The sequence below is a fragment of the Micrasema longulum genome, unplaced genomic scaffold, assembly GCF_059751315.1.
Source record: "Micrasema longulum isolate JH-2025_06_02 unplaced genomic scaffold, ASM5975131v1 h1tg001210l, whole genome shotgun sequence".
Classification (NCBI taxonomy): domain Eukaryota; kingdom Metazoa; phylum Arthropoda; class Insecta; order Trichoptera; family Brachycentridae; genus Micrasema; species Micrasema longulum.
This window is the reverse complement of record NW_028278397.1, coordinates 172,254-186,566: the sequence shown is the minus strand read 5'-3', so window position 1 is coordinate 186,566 and position 14,313 is coordinate 172,254. Positions and strand designations below refer to the sequence as shown.

Sequence of the window (14,313 nt, the reverse complement as noted above, 5' to 3'; positions counted from 1 at the left end):
AAATTGCAAATGGCCGCATAAAATTTAATAAAGTAACATTACTGTGGATTTTGTACAGGTCCGGTATGGTGGAAATAAGGCCGATAAAAAATAATACGCATTGTAATATTATGTTCATTTCTGTAAGACATATATATCCATATATCCCCGACGCTAGTGCTTATCAATATGTGCATTGTACAAAGATAAGTTAATCAAATATTACAGATTTAAAAAAATATATTTTTTTGAATTGACAAATATTTCAATATAAATGGAGAACCTTCAGGTACCTACGCATTACCTACATAATATCATATCGAATCGGTGCAACATCGATGGCTAATAAAAGTAGCATGGATGATTGGCCTCGACTCGGGAGACTACACTTACGGAGAAATGGAGTCAATGTTAAAATTCTCAAGTCTACAAAAACGTAGAAATAACATTGACTCCATATTTATGTTTAATTTACTTAATGGCTCAATTGATGTACCATCGTTACTGGAACAAGTGGCATTCAATGTTCCAAACCCGGGTGCGAAATAATAATGTTCTGTTCCACGATCAACACGGCACAAACCATGGCTTGCATGTACCAATGTCCCGATTGTGTCGTATGGTAAACTCGAGACAAGATCTGGCCTTTTTTGTGTAAGTCTTTATAGATTTAAAAAATCACTAAGATAGACCGGATCTTGTCTTGAGGTTGTATTTTTTTTTTGTCCTAGCTTCAATTTTATTTTATTAGTGCCTGTATTTTTTATAAGAAATCGTATTTACAATCGTTAGAATGGACTGCTTTAGTTCATCAAATAAATAAATTAATAAATATTGTGTATTGACCTTAAGGCGGCTCTACATGCTGGCCAATACGTGTATTTGCAATGAAATCTGCTAGACTGCCCACACGTTTGCGAGTCGCTTAGTATATGTCCCTGCAAGCCAATGTGCGGACCAGTGGTGTGTTGTGTTGGGAAAAGTCCCCAGAACTGGGAAATTCCAATTTTCAAAGGGAAAATGGAAGTTTTGCCGACATTTGCGCCTAAACCTGACGATCATCCAACTACGGCCCAAAACACAAGCAACACAGCCAGCCGCCGACGCTAGGTATTTTGTGTACTTACACAGCCCTAAATTAGGCCTTATATATATTTTTTAATACAACTCAAACCGACGTGCGTCCAGCATAAAGTATTTCTCCGAACTGACAAATAAATTAATATAAATAATGAAATAAATAACATAACTTTATTTTTAACCACGTATTTTTTAATTTTTCTACTGACCGGTTTCAAAGCTGTACAAGCTTCTTTATCAAGGTTAACTTAACTAATGAATTCTTTTTTAGAATTTTTATGTAATTATAAGGTTTTTGATTAAGAGAATTTTTTTTAATTATTTCGGCGCGCCAATCGTCCCTCGCCGCCGTGTATCAAAACTCCAATAAATATTTTCAGTAAATCTGTACTTTGATTGAACTACATTGAAAATTTTATGACTTTAAAGTGGTTTTAATACATTTAGAGTATTTTTTAGTTATTGTATCTGGGATTATAAAATGATTTTTTAATAAAATGTCTGTAACAGGCGCACGGACCATGACGAGGTGGGCTTTCTTGCGTGTTTTTACGTAAGTTCCTGCATTTATTTACCATGGGATTAAAATAAAATCTATTTCAGATTTCCTTCAGTGTATACCCCTTAGATAAGAACCTAACTACCCGTTAAGAATTAACAGTGCAATCATCTGTAATATAACTTTTGTCGGAATAATACAAAGAGATGTTTCTAATATCCGATCCTTAACGTCGAACATATAATATTATGGCAGTAAAACTGTAGACATTATACGATTGTTATTTGGCGATCGTGAAATGTCAAGTAAGTACCTATATTTATGCATCTGAAGGAGGAAATAAACATAAATGGTTTGGTCATTGACATATAATACATTCCTAAATATTGAAATTTAACAGATAGAGAAATCATTTCCGAGAAAGAAATGTGGAAGTTTTGGCATTTACGGGGATTATGATTTGTTATTAGCTATTTTTTTTTTTAAACAATAATTTTATTTATTGAAAAAAAATCTCATAATTACGTAGATTTTCATCATCATTACACTTCAATGAGAAAGATCAGTAGTTTTTTTTAATATTATTTTATTTTTAATAAATAGACTACTAAACTTTGCCATATTTTTTTTTATTATTTCAAATTTATAGTGTTATCAGCGCTACGATTTTTGACATGTGTATTTCTGAAATAACTCCGCGTGTGAAGTCAGAGGTTCTATTCCACTTATTCTCGATCAGTTCTGCCCATTGGTCCACTCGCGGAAATCGAACCGGAAATTTTCCCATCGATTGATTCATATGAACCAGTGACGTCGATCAAAGCAGTCCATTTTTATTAAAAAGTGTTTTTATTATTTTTTCGTACTTTTTCAGGAAACTTTGCCGTAAAATTTAATGCCTCAATTTTTACTGCGCGCAAGAAAACATTTTCTTGTATCCAATTCCCCGAAGTTCTTCATTAAGTTGAAATGAAGTTCCACATTCCTGTTCACTGCTGAACATAAGCCTCCTCCATACGTCCTTGCGCTTTCTGTATCCAGTCACCAGCAATTCTTTTTATATCATCTGACCATCGTGTGGGGGGTTTATTTTTTCTACTTCTTTTGTCTTCGCGAGGTCTCCACTCGACTACCCTTTTAGTCCATCTTTGGTCTTTTAATCTGGCAACATGTACCGCAAATGACCATTGAAGCTTAGCCAATCTTTCGATGACGTCCATTACTCTCGACCTTTTCCGTATCTCGGTGTTACTTATCTGGCCAGAGAGTTTTATATGTAGCATGGCTTTTTCGTGTTTTCTTTGTGCTACGCGGAGCTTCCTTATAGTCAATTTGGTGAGTGTAAGTGTTTCTACTCCATATCTCAATACTGGAAGTACACATTTTTTGGGGAATGTTGCTGTTGAAGAAATTCTTTAGATTGCCACGGTCTGGTTATCTCTGGAGAGTAAAATGTTGTGACCATTCATAGGTTTACAGCATGTGAATAAAAATATAACAAAATGACCAGAAAAAAAAATCCACATTTAAGTGGCTACTTTACACTCTGGGTAAAATTATTCATTCTATTTCATTTATTTTTTTAAGTTTTGCACCGCAACAGTCCAAGAGGCCCAATAACAGCGGTGAATTATATCACAGAACACCTTGGCTTGAGAAAAATCACATTTAATTTGTGTTCTCACCGGGAATCGAACCCGGAACCTTTTGTCTGTGAGTCAAGCGTCTTGACCACTACACCGCGGAGGCCGCCTATGTTTACACGTCCTTTTTTACCCAACTCTTCCATCTGTTGACTTTTTTGGAGTAAAATAAATTAAACCTTTATTGATTTGGGTGAGATTCCGTCTTGATTGTTTCGTATTATTGACACTTTATTTCCTAACTAAATTCATCTCAGTTTTAACAAATATTGTGTTGCTTTCAATAAATTGGAAAAGTGCCAGAAAATCGCAATGTACATGAAATTTTTTATGTGAGAAAGAGATGCAAGGAAGGAAATAACCTAAAAATTAAAATGCCATGTATTACGCGCTTGTAACGTGTCCATTTGATTGAACGTCATTAGACATGGACAAGGTACTATTATTATTCGACCAAAAATATTTTTCTACAAAAATGTATAGGTTTCATGTGTATGTATTCATGATAGAAAATTCAGAAGTCACTCAAGAGCGTTCTGAATCTTAGGATTTTTTATTAATTATCATATCAAAATTTATTTCAACAGAGAGGGAAAACATTTTTGAGAAGGGAATATGGAAGTCAAGGCATTTACAGGGCTTATGACCTGTCATTGGCTGGTTTAAGTGGCCACTTTACACACTGTGTAACATTCACCATTCTACCCATGTTTTAACCTCCACATTTCCTCAACTCATCCACCTGTTGACTTTTGTGAAGTAAAAGAGCTGAATTTGGACATCCTCAAATATTGTTGAATTATCATATCATATCACATGATCATTAAGATTACACAGTGTGTAAAGCGGCCACTTAAACCAGCCGATGACAGGTCATAAGCCTACTATATATACCTACTTATGCAATACTTAAGTTACATATATATATAATTACAAACATTTTATTTTAAACATTTAGTTAATGTTAACCATGGAAAGAAGCTTTTCTTTAATTCATTCTTAAATTTTTCGTAATTTATTTCTTCCCGTAGATTTTGTGGTAATAAGGTTGTGGAAATATGACCACATTGATGACAAATATGAAAAGATGAAAGCAAACATGATGATTTTCATTTAGAACGTTAATGCGACCTTAAGCATTACCCAAAACACTTAATTAAGTTGTATTGACCAAACTGTATTCCCGTTTTGTCAACAGTTTTATGATGTCGAACAATGAAATGTTCATTTCAAAACTGTTTATTTTACGTCATTTGACGTTTAATCAACAGTATGGCCATATAGGTATGCTTGGCTACAACAGTTTAGAGACTAAAAGGAATGTGTATTTTACTACACAATTTTATCGATTGTTGCGCGGTATTTATTTATTTAAAAGAAACAATCAGTCGACAATGATATAATAACATTAAAATAAATACAGATTAAAGACAGACCAGCTAAGTTTCTTAATAAGAATCATACATATTATTAAATTGTGTTACAACAAAAGGGTGTGTTTACGTGTATTTGTGTGAGAGTAAGTGTAGATGTGTTGTTATGTGTATTAGTGTAGAAGTAAGTGTTCAGGTATGTGTAAGTGTGAGCATCATTAAATAGTAAGTGGGATCGTATCGCAGCCCGAAAAAATTAGTCTTAGTTTATTTTCAAATAAATTAAGGGGCATGTAAAATATATCAATACTTGAAAAAAATGGATTATAGTTAGCGCAAGAACGATAGAGAAAAGAGTGCTGTGCATAGTTAGTGCTACAGACTGGCATATGGAACAAATACTTATTTCTTGTCACGCGAAAGGGGACATTAAGATTAATTTTGGAGAGTAGGTTGAAAGAGTTTACTTTATTATTTTATAATTTATGTAAATAGCATAATTCAGATACAGTGCGTCTATTTTGAAGGGAAAAAAATCCATTTTGTTTGGCTGATTGGCTGTAAGTACAAAGCGTTTTATCGTTTTTATAATCTAGGTATTTTAAAAAATTTCGTTGAACATTTTCAATCCTTTCTATGTTTGTTATGTATGGTCGATAAAAGTAAGATTGTGATGAGCATTGGTTTGTATGTTCCTGATAATTACCTAAGACAACGTCAGCATAGATTGTTTCATATTCCGATACACAGGAGCAACCTGCCGATGGTTATGCCTGTTGGAAGGGCTACCGCTATGCTGAACAACATTGCTCTGGATATTGATATGTTTCATGTATCCGAAGGGGTTTTCCGGAGCAGGATTCTCCTACTACTTTAACATGGGTCTTTTTCGTATATTTTTTTCTTTTTTATAATATGTACGTATTGAATGTTTGTTTTTAATGTATATGTTATGTTTAAGTAAATAATTTGTATTTAATTTAATTGAATTTGAAGCAACGTGTAGGCGCATGCAAAAAAAAATCGCAACTTTCTCTTCATTCTTTACCCGTGCTAAAAGAATCAGAATAGCACCATAGGAGTAACTTACCTTCAGGTTTTGCTTTCAAACAAAAAGTAAAAAGTATTTGTTCGCCCGAAATTCATTAAATTTTTTAATTAGTTTCAAACGTCAAAGGAACTTGGGTTAGAGTTATTTTTAAACTATTATTTTCCATTCAAAGGTGAAACATTTTAATCAGTATGCAGTCTGGAGTACTTAAACTCATGAGAAACAGTTGTAGTTTTATAAAGGTAAACAGTTGTTGATAAATTCCAAAATAAAAGTAACTAATTTTTCGTAAATCATATAGGTTCTTACCTGATTCTAAAATATAATATTTCATTTTTGCCGCGAAATAATGTCAGTTTCTTTAAACAGGCATTGCCTGTACAAAAATATATGAACCGATAGATCCTTATAAAAACATTTTGCCATACACAAATATTATTTAATAAACATTCTTAACTTAACTTTAAGTGCCAAAGGCCCTTCAACAAGTTTGTCCTATTCTTGGTGAATAAGTATACCGTTTTTTATTATTGTTTTGAAATATATAAATAAATAAAAATGGACACGTGTGTAAATATAAAACGAATTCAAATAATCATGTTTCACTTTCGTTTCAAGTGTATATAATTTTACTGTCTTGATGTCATTGAATTTTCGCAATGTATTGTTATACCTCTGCAGAATTTAATACTTATATTTTACTTGAAACTATTATTTTGATTCACTTTTTTATTTCAATTTCGCATGTACGCTCATGGGGCACTTACACAATACAAACATAGTAAATAATGATTAGAAAAATAAAATGGTAACATCCTGTAATTTTTTTTTTTTAATACTAGGCGACATTGGAATATGGTTTATAAATCAGAAAATAATTTTAATTTCATAAAAGTCCTTTCTCTTTTCTCTTTCGTTTTAAAATATTTTTTCATATTTCTTTTAAATTTTCACTCCTATAATATTTTGATGTGACTTGACAATTGATGTGAAAGTATGTACTATTATGTATGAAATAAATAATAGACTGACTCTCCGGAACATTCCTGCGGGCCAATTGAGTGGCTACATCAATAAAAAAAAAATCAAAAATTCAACACGTAGCCAACTAAACAGAACGGCCAATTTTTTTTTATTTAGTGAAAAAATCTCATATTTACCTTAATACTTCTTTTTCTTGGGGTGCCTTGTCAGGTCTCCCCGACGTTGGCGATCACTACAGCGAAAGCATCTCGATCCTGGGCTACTCTTATATTCCGCAGATATGACAACTGCTCATTGGGTATTCTCGCCGTATTGATTCCTAGGGAAATATGACCAGAGTGGTTTCTCGTTGCCATCTCTGGTGGTTTTTTCTGTTCTGGTGGGTCACCTTCCCTTAGCTGGTTGGTTTTGGTTTTGAGGCTTCAAAACTCGCCTTTTATCCTACGATCTGCTGCGATCACACCGTTATAAGTGTGATACCATTGCCCAGGATTCGCGACCGTAGACGCTAACGAGTTGAAATAGTCAGTAATGTTGCCGGTACACACGTTCCAGCAAGATGTGACTCACTGCGACCCTACTGAGAGTTCAAAGCCCTAAATTTTTCCTACATAATTTAAATAAATTTGTTAATTGCGAGATTTTTTATTAATTCAAAAAAATCACTTTAATTAACTCTTTTTTTTAGTTGGCTAAATGTTGCTTAGTAATTTTTGCCTTTCCACCGTCGATATGTAGAATATTATAACAAAAACGTGCATAAGGGTTATGCAGATCTTTAAAAAAATGTTGTTTTTGGAATTTAGTATTAATTTAAAAATTGTATTTGTAATTTCGTAGGCATACTTTGTTGTTTTATATTATGTTTATTATAAAAATAAATTTACTTAAAATCTCGGGTACATATTTTGAAAATTGGCTTTTATGTCAGGGTGAACAATGGATCATTGTAGCTAAAATGTCACGTGATTGACCTTTGCATTAATAATTCGAATGTCTCGAGCAATCAAACTCAAACCAGGTCATTACTCGGAATTCGGGGGTAGAGATTAAAATATTTTAAGCAACATTATTTATTCAAACGGATTTTTACACATCATTTGTTTTACATCTTTCATAAATGTAAAAAGTTTGCGTGTAATTAAACGGCAGAATGAAAAACACGTTTATGCGCAGTTCACTCGAGGACAATACAATATTGTTTTTTCGCAACTTCAGACTGGTTGTCCTAGTTCAAACTGCAGGACAGTATTTTACTTTTATTCTGCCAGGATTAAAACCCAGAACTTATAGGTAGGCTAACGCACCTTTCATTACGATAGATCTGAACTCGTTTCCTTTTTCAATATGTTTACCTAAAAATGAACATCCCGTCGATTCAATAACACTCTTCGGGGATTCTGTTTCTATTTTACACACAGAACTGTATTCTTCGTCCGCCAGGACACAGAAACAAGCACTTTTAAAAAAAGGATTAAAAAACCGCAAACGCTCTTTTTAAGAGGCTTTTTAAGTGGTTATAGAAATGAAGATATTATGAAAAATGCACCACAACACCCAGACCAATTGAGAAAAAACATTTCCCGTATTTTTTTTTGCTACTACCGGAAATCGAACCTGCGACGCAAGTTTTACAGTTGGTCATCTAATCAACTGCACCACAGCGCTTGTCTGATATCTCTATTGGAACCAGGGGTATAAAAGTTCCCTTTTCGCACCTAATTGTGCATAGGGCATTGCATTTTTACACCAACCACATTAATCTTACGCTTCAGTTGCCAGACCGGGGACTATTAAATATTCCAGTGTAAAAACACATTTTAAATACATGTTTGTCAACCATGTCAGGACTCGAATCCAAGACTCCTTGCATTGTCCGCCTTGTGGTTGAATGGTCAAAATCACGAGGTAGACAAACGAACAGATAGTCAAATAAGCGAATGGGTTCTCTTTGAATTCCGGGGTTAATTTTCTTAAGATAAAACCGTCGCGCCGTCTGCTCAGATTTTTGTCCTTTTAAACCTGAACGAGTCGTGAATTTTTAATAAAAGCATGTCCTAATCCTTTTTACCTCCTACGTCAAATCTTGCGTTAATTTGTCCTGGCATTCTGGCTACTTATCCAATTATGGGCTCTTCTACAGGACGGGATGATTAATGAACGAACTAACGACCCTATACTGAGAAACTCATAACTCGATTGAAAACTTCTCGAAATTCATTTTCACGGCGTCAATGACATTGTAGGGACTAAGGACGAGTTTGTATTTATAGCCAGTGTTTATTCGGCCGATCACCAGAATTTTCACAAAAAAATTAAACGACCGGGTGATTTTATATTTGAAATATTTACATATATTTTGACATTAATTATTATTATTAGTAATGTTTTATTTGTAAAGTTATTTTGACTAATAAACAAAAAATTAATTCACGTTATTTATTAAGCACATCCAGCGTACGTGCAACAATGAGCACATTTAGTGCTTAGAGAAATTGGATACAAAAATGTTTCTTACACGCCGCAAAAATTAGAGCATTTAATTGTAAAATGAAGTTTCTCGAAAATGTGTGAAAATTTAATAAAAAATATTTTTATAGAAATGAACTGCTTTGAACTACGTCACAAGTTCTTGCTAATCAACCGATCAACTACAGCTTTAATAGACAAGCATTCTTGGTTTCCGAGATGTCAACTTACCAGTCAGGATATCTCACAGACTACTAGTGACGTCACGATGGTAATTTCAAAATTACAAAACCTAAAAAAAACATAGCGATGATAATACGATACAAAAGAAAAAAATATTTTGGCTCAGTTCGATAGTCTCTTGACAAATAGAAAAAGCGCTGAAACTCCGCATTGCGTTGTTCACATCTAGGACCTGCACTTGTAAAATGTATGTTTGGCGAGATTTAAAAAAAAATAACTATCATACACATTGGCAACACAATTGTAATAAATGCGTTCGTTATGACTAGTAAACATGACTATTCTTTCATGTTATTTATTATAAGCACCGTAAGTACTAAACGCGTTCGTTATGCTTAGAATTTATTCAGTATACATTACCATACAATGTTTTGATAATCATTTAAAACATGGTCGTATATGTTTATAGGTATTTATGCGGATGTTGGAGGACCGGCAGCTGGACGGTGTAGAGGAGCCAAATAGCCTGCGACGCACGGTGGACGAAATTCAGAAAAAAACACGAATCAATTATTTTTTGATCAAGTATGAAAAGAAAAATAATTTCGATAATTTGTAAAATATTGCGTAATGAATAGTTTTAGGTTTAAATTATCTATCTCAAAAACATGAGCAACAAGTAGGAAAGTACATATTTTAAAAGAAAAATGGTAGAAAACTTAAGAGTTAAAAGCATCTTCGTTGTTTAATATATTTAAAAAAAAGAAAGAAAAAAAACACTTTATGTACCACTTATGTTTTTTATAATTTGACAACCAACTAGTTTTGGCAATACTATACCTTCTTCGGGGTTAATTACAAACTAACATAACATTTATAAATTTTTCACAGTAAAGGTAGAGTGGGCGTGGCTACGGGGGTAGAGAAGAGAGGGGGTTTGTGTGTGGATTTAGGGAAGGGAAACATATTTAAAATGGGACTATCACTAAGATTTATTTGTTTGGAAAAAACATTTTTCAGAAAGAAAATTGGACGTCTAGGCATTTATAGAGCTTAAGATCTGTCGTTGCTGGTTTAAGTGCCCACTTTACAAACTGCGTCATATTCACCATTCTTCCTATGTTTTAACGTCCTTCCTCAACTCATCCATCTATTGACTTTTGTGAAGGGAAATTAATTGTAGGCATTGCCTAGTAGGTGAATTGGTTCAGCCGGATGAATCTCTCCCACATGATTAACTTTTCAGCTCTTTTACTTCACAAAAGTCAACAAATGGAAGAGTTGAGAAAATTTGGACTTTTAAACAAAGGCAGAATGGTGATCGATGATCATAAGCCCTGTGAATGCCTAGACTTCCACATTCCCTTTTCAAAATTGTTGTCACTCTCTGGTGCAACAAATTTAGATATAAATAACTCTCTCGGGAGAAAATCAAGCCTCTCCACAAACATTTGGACATTCACGAAACATTATTATTTAACACATTTATCAACAATTTTTTTTTTTTAAAGAAATATTAGCGTTCTTATAATTTACCTAAATATTTCAATTTTGGTAACCATTTTTAACGAGTTGTAAATAACTCACTATTAAAAAATGGAAATCAAGTTGGGATAGAGTGGGACGAAACCTCGAACCTCGGACCTCTGATCCGTGAGTCCGCAACACTAGCCACGGGACCACAACTCGATTCAATGTTGATGTAGTGGTATTTTTCCTTTTTAATTGTGGCTTCTTTTCTAAATAATAAGGAAATATAACTTTTTCAAAAACATTTTAATAGTATAAAAGGTATTAAAGGTTTATGAAATACTGTCCGGTAAAAAAAAATTTTGCTTATAATTATTAGTAGCATCAAAAACATTTTCAAATTTGTTATTTTGAATTATTGCAAAAAACGGTCATTCCATTGCCCACGCCACTTATAGGTCGCGATTCATGTTTATGTGTTACTGACCATTCAAATTTGTTTAGGACGTTGTCACAAATCTTGAAGTCACAACTATGGTTATATCTTTGATCTTTGCAAATTTGACACCATAATCGAGTATCGCACGCAACTACCCTGGCTCAGTATCAGGCATAGAATAAACATTCACATTCTATCACTTCTTCACAATATATTAAATAATCTTACTTCGCCTGTTTATATGAGAGAGCTCTTCCAACCTCTTTCACAACACGGACTATCTCTTCGTTTTAGTAACGAGAGAACCCTTTTAATACCCTTTCACCGCTCTAATTTTCCTGCCTCCTCTTTCACAGTAGTAGCCACTTGATTGTGGAATAATCTACCCACTAATGTTAGAGACGCCCCGCCCCGCCCTTTCTTTATTTACATTTAAGTCAAGATTGAAATGTCACCATCTTAATATTTAATTTTTTCCTTTTTCCTTCTTCTTTCCTTCCCATTCCCTCTCCTCTCTTCATAGTATACTGTTAATTTCTTTTATATATTTTTATTTTGTTAATCTTTATTTTTAATTTTTGCATAAATTGTATGATTCAATATGTCCATGTATTTGTAATTTTCTCAAACTGAACGGTTTGGGTAGATAGGAAGAAATTGCCTTAAGGCAATATGCCCGCCCTAATATGTATATATATTGTTTATGTATATAAAGTGTTAAATAAATAAATATCAAGGCCAAAAATGTCGCGTTTTTCTAGCGACGTTTTTCAAAAAAATCCTTTTTATATTTATAGATGAAAACATTTCTCTTCAATATCTATATTGTGAAAATACAATTAATTATTCCAAATTCATTTAATATATTTTTATCGGTATTCGTAGTATGTGATACTTCCCTTTTATGTCTAAAAGGGCACATAAGTTTTCTATGCATTTAAGCTTTACGTTTAGTCCCCAGTTACTTCAGATATTTGAAGGATCATTCTCTTCGCCGAACATTCAACCTCCCCGTTTGCTCTTTGTACTACCGGAATCTGACGAATGCAGGTCCTTTAAAAGGCAATACTCCAAACGTCTACTGTGTCCATTAAAAGTGACGAAGTATTTACATATTATGTATATATTATGTGTGCTACAATGGTATGTATTATATACACACACGTTTCTTTAAATACGAGGCTGGATTGATAATGAGGCTACCTAGCGCTAGATGAACACAAAAATATTTATTTTTTCCGAATTGCGATCTGTCAAACGGCAGTTGTTAAAATTTCACCCAAATTCATCGATTAGTTTATTTGTTTAGTCGTTTGAAGTAAACAACTTTTGTGTTTCTTGAAAAATGTAAAAAAACTAATTTCGTGCAGTGATTAAACACTATTATTTGAAAGAGAAAACGGCAAAAGAGACAAAATAAAAGCTTGATAAACATTACGATGAGTCTGCTCCATCAGATTACATGGTAAAATATTGGATTTCTGAATTGAAACGCCGCCAAACAAGCACTGCAACAATACCATCAACAGGAAGGCTAAAAGAGGTGGTTACTGAAGAAAATATCAAAAAAATCATTGATATAGTGATGAATGATCGCCATTTTCGCGAAATGAAAAAAATTATATCGCGATTTTCAAGAAACTACGCCATATAATTTTTGCTGTAATTTTTACCCCGCGTTGGAAAACATTTTTTGTATCCGCATCCGCACCCGTCACACGTCGAGCTCTCTATTTCGTGTGCCAGCAGTTCGTGCGAACTATGCCCAATACTTTCCACTTATACGTTTAGCTCGTGAATATAATTTAAACTTTCCCCTCATTGATCCGTTTGATTGTCACAAATTTACATTTCAAATGCGCGATTTAAAACAACCTTTTTTTAAAGAAAAAACATTTAGTTTCTACAATAAAATCTTATTTTATCTTTAATTCTTAAAATTTTATTTATTTTATATTTTTGACACTTGTTCAATAATATTTACACACATGTCCACCCTCATTCCATTATAACACCCACTCATCCACCCTCTCACACACTTACACTAACACAAACACACTAGCATGTATTGTACGAGTATTTAATGTATTTCTGTGGATATCTGTCGTTGATTTTATTCCCTGTATATTTTATTTGACAAATTTTTTTGTTGATATCCCTAAATAAAATAAAATAAAAAAATAAATCCAATTTCCTGTAGGGTGGAAATTTATAATTATTTTTTTATTGAAATTTTTTTCACCTTTGAGAATACCAATAATGACGAAACAAAAATCAAAAATGTAACATTTACCAGAATTCAATTTTGAATAGATATAATTTATGCAATTTAGTTTATAATTTACATAATTTGTCGATTTAATAAAATTTTATTTAAATATTAATAATTCATAAACGGTCTAAAGTTTATAAGTTTTTTATGTAAAACAATAATAATACAACAACAATAAAATTAAAATCATAATGTATAAATAAATTATAATTATTTTATAAGGGTATTGAGTAATTAAAAATAAATGCAAGAAACATACTAAAGTTATAATATAGGTAACTCTATAATAAACGAATAAGAATAGTCCTTGGAAAAAAAAATATTAATTAGATATTTAGCTACTTGATATGTATAATTATCTCCACAGGAATTGAAGTTTCTTATTAAAATAAGTACGGATTCTCAAAACGCATGTATTATTATTATTATTATTATGGATAACACCAGTGCCATTTTTTTAACAAAATACCTCAAGGGCGCTTTACATAGTGATTCTTTTAAATTTGTAATTTAATTAAAATAATTTATTTTGTTGTCACATGCTACGGATGTATTCAAATGATTTAGAGAACAAGTGGGTTTTAAGTTTTTTCCGAAACATCACTTCACTTTCACAGCCTCGCACCTCTGCTGGGAGAGCATTCCATGCCATAGGGCCTGCGACCGCAAATGCGCGTTCACTAAATTTATTTTATAGGTAACGCAGAGCCTAAGTTAAGGCGATCACAGTATTCACAAAAGTATATAGCTTAATACGGCTTTAATGCTCTTTTTTTACATATTATATTTTATTTCTTTAATATGATTTATTGATATTTTATTTTATTTTAAATAAACGGCACGAAGGCTGTTTACACAAATAAAAACAAAT

At 32.6% G+C, this 14,313-nt stretch overlaps 1 long non-coding RNA gene across 2 annotated transcripts in view; it reads left to right on the top strand.

Moving 5' to 3' along the window:
- Positions 1-897: 897 nt before the first annotated feature.
- LOC148276499 (uncharacterized) overlaps positions 898-14,313 on the top strand; it is a 47,082-nt gene continuing 33,666 nt past the window's right edge. The window contains exons 1-2 of one of the 2 annotated variants that reach the window (XR_015823714.1): positions 898-1,089; positions 9,731-9,846. This is a non-coding gene — a long non-coding RNA (uncharacterized LOC148276499). The remainder of the gene's footprint in view (positions 1,090-9,730; positions 9,847-14,313) is intronic. The other variant, XR_015823715.1, reaches the window with a different exon arrangement.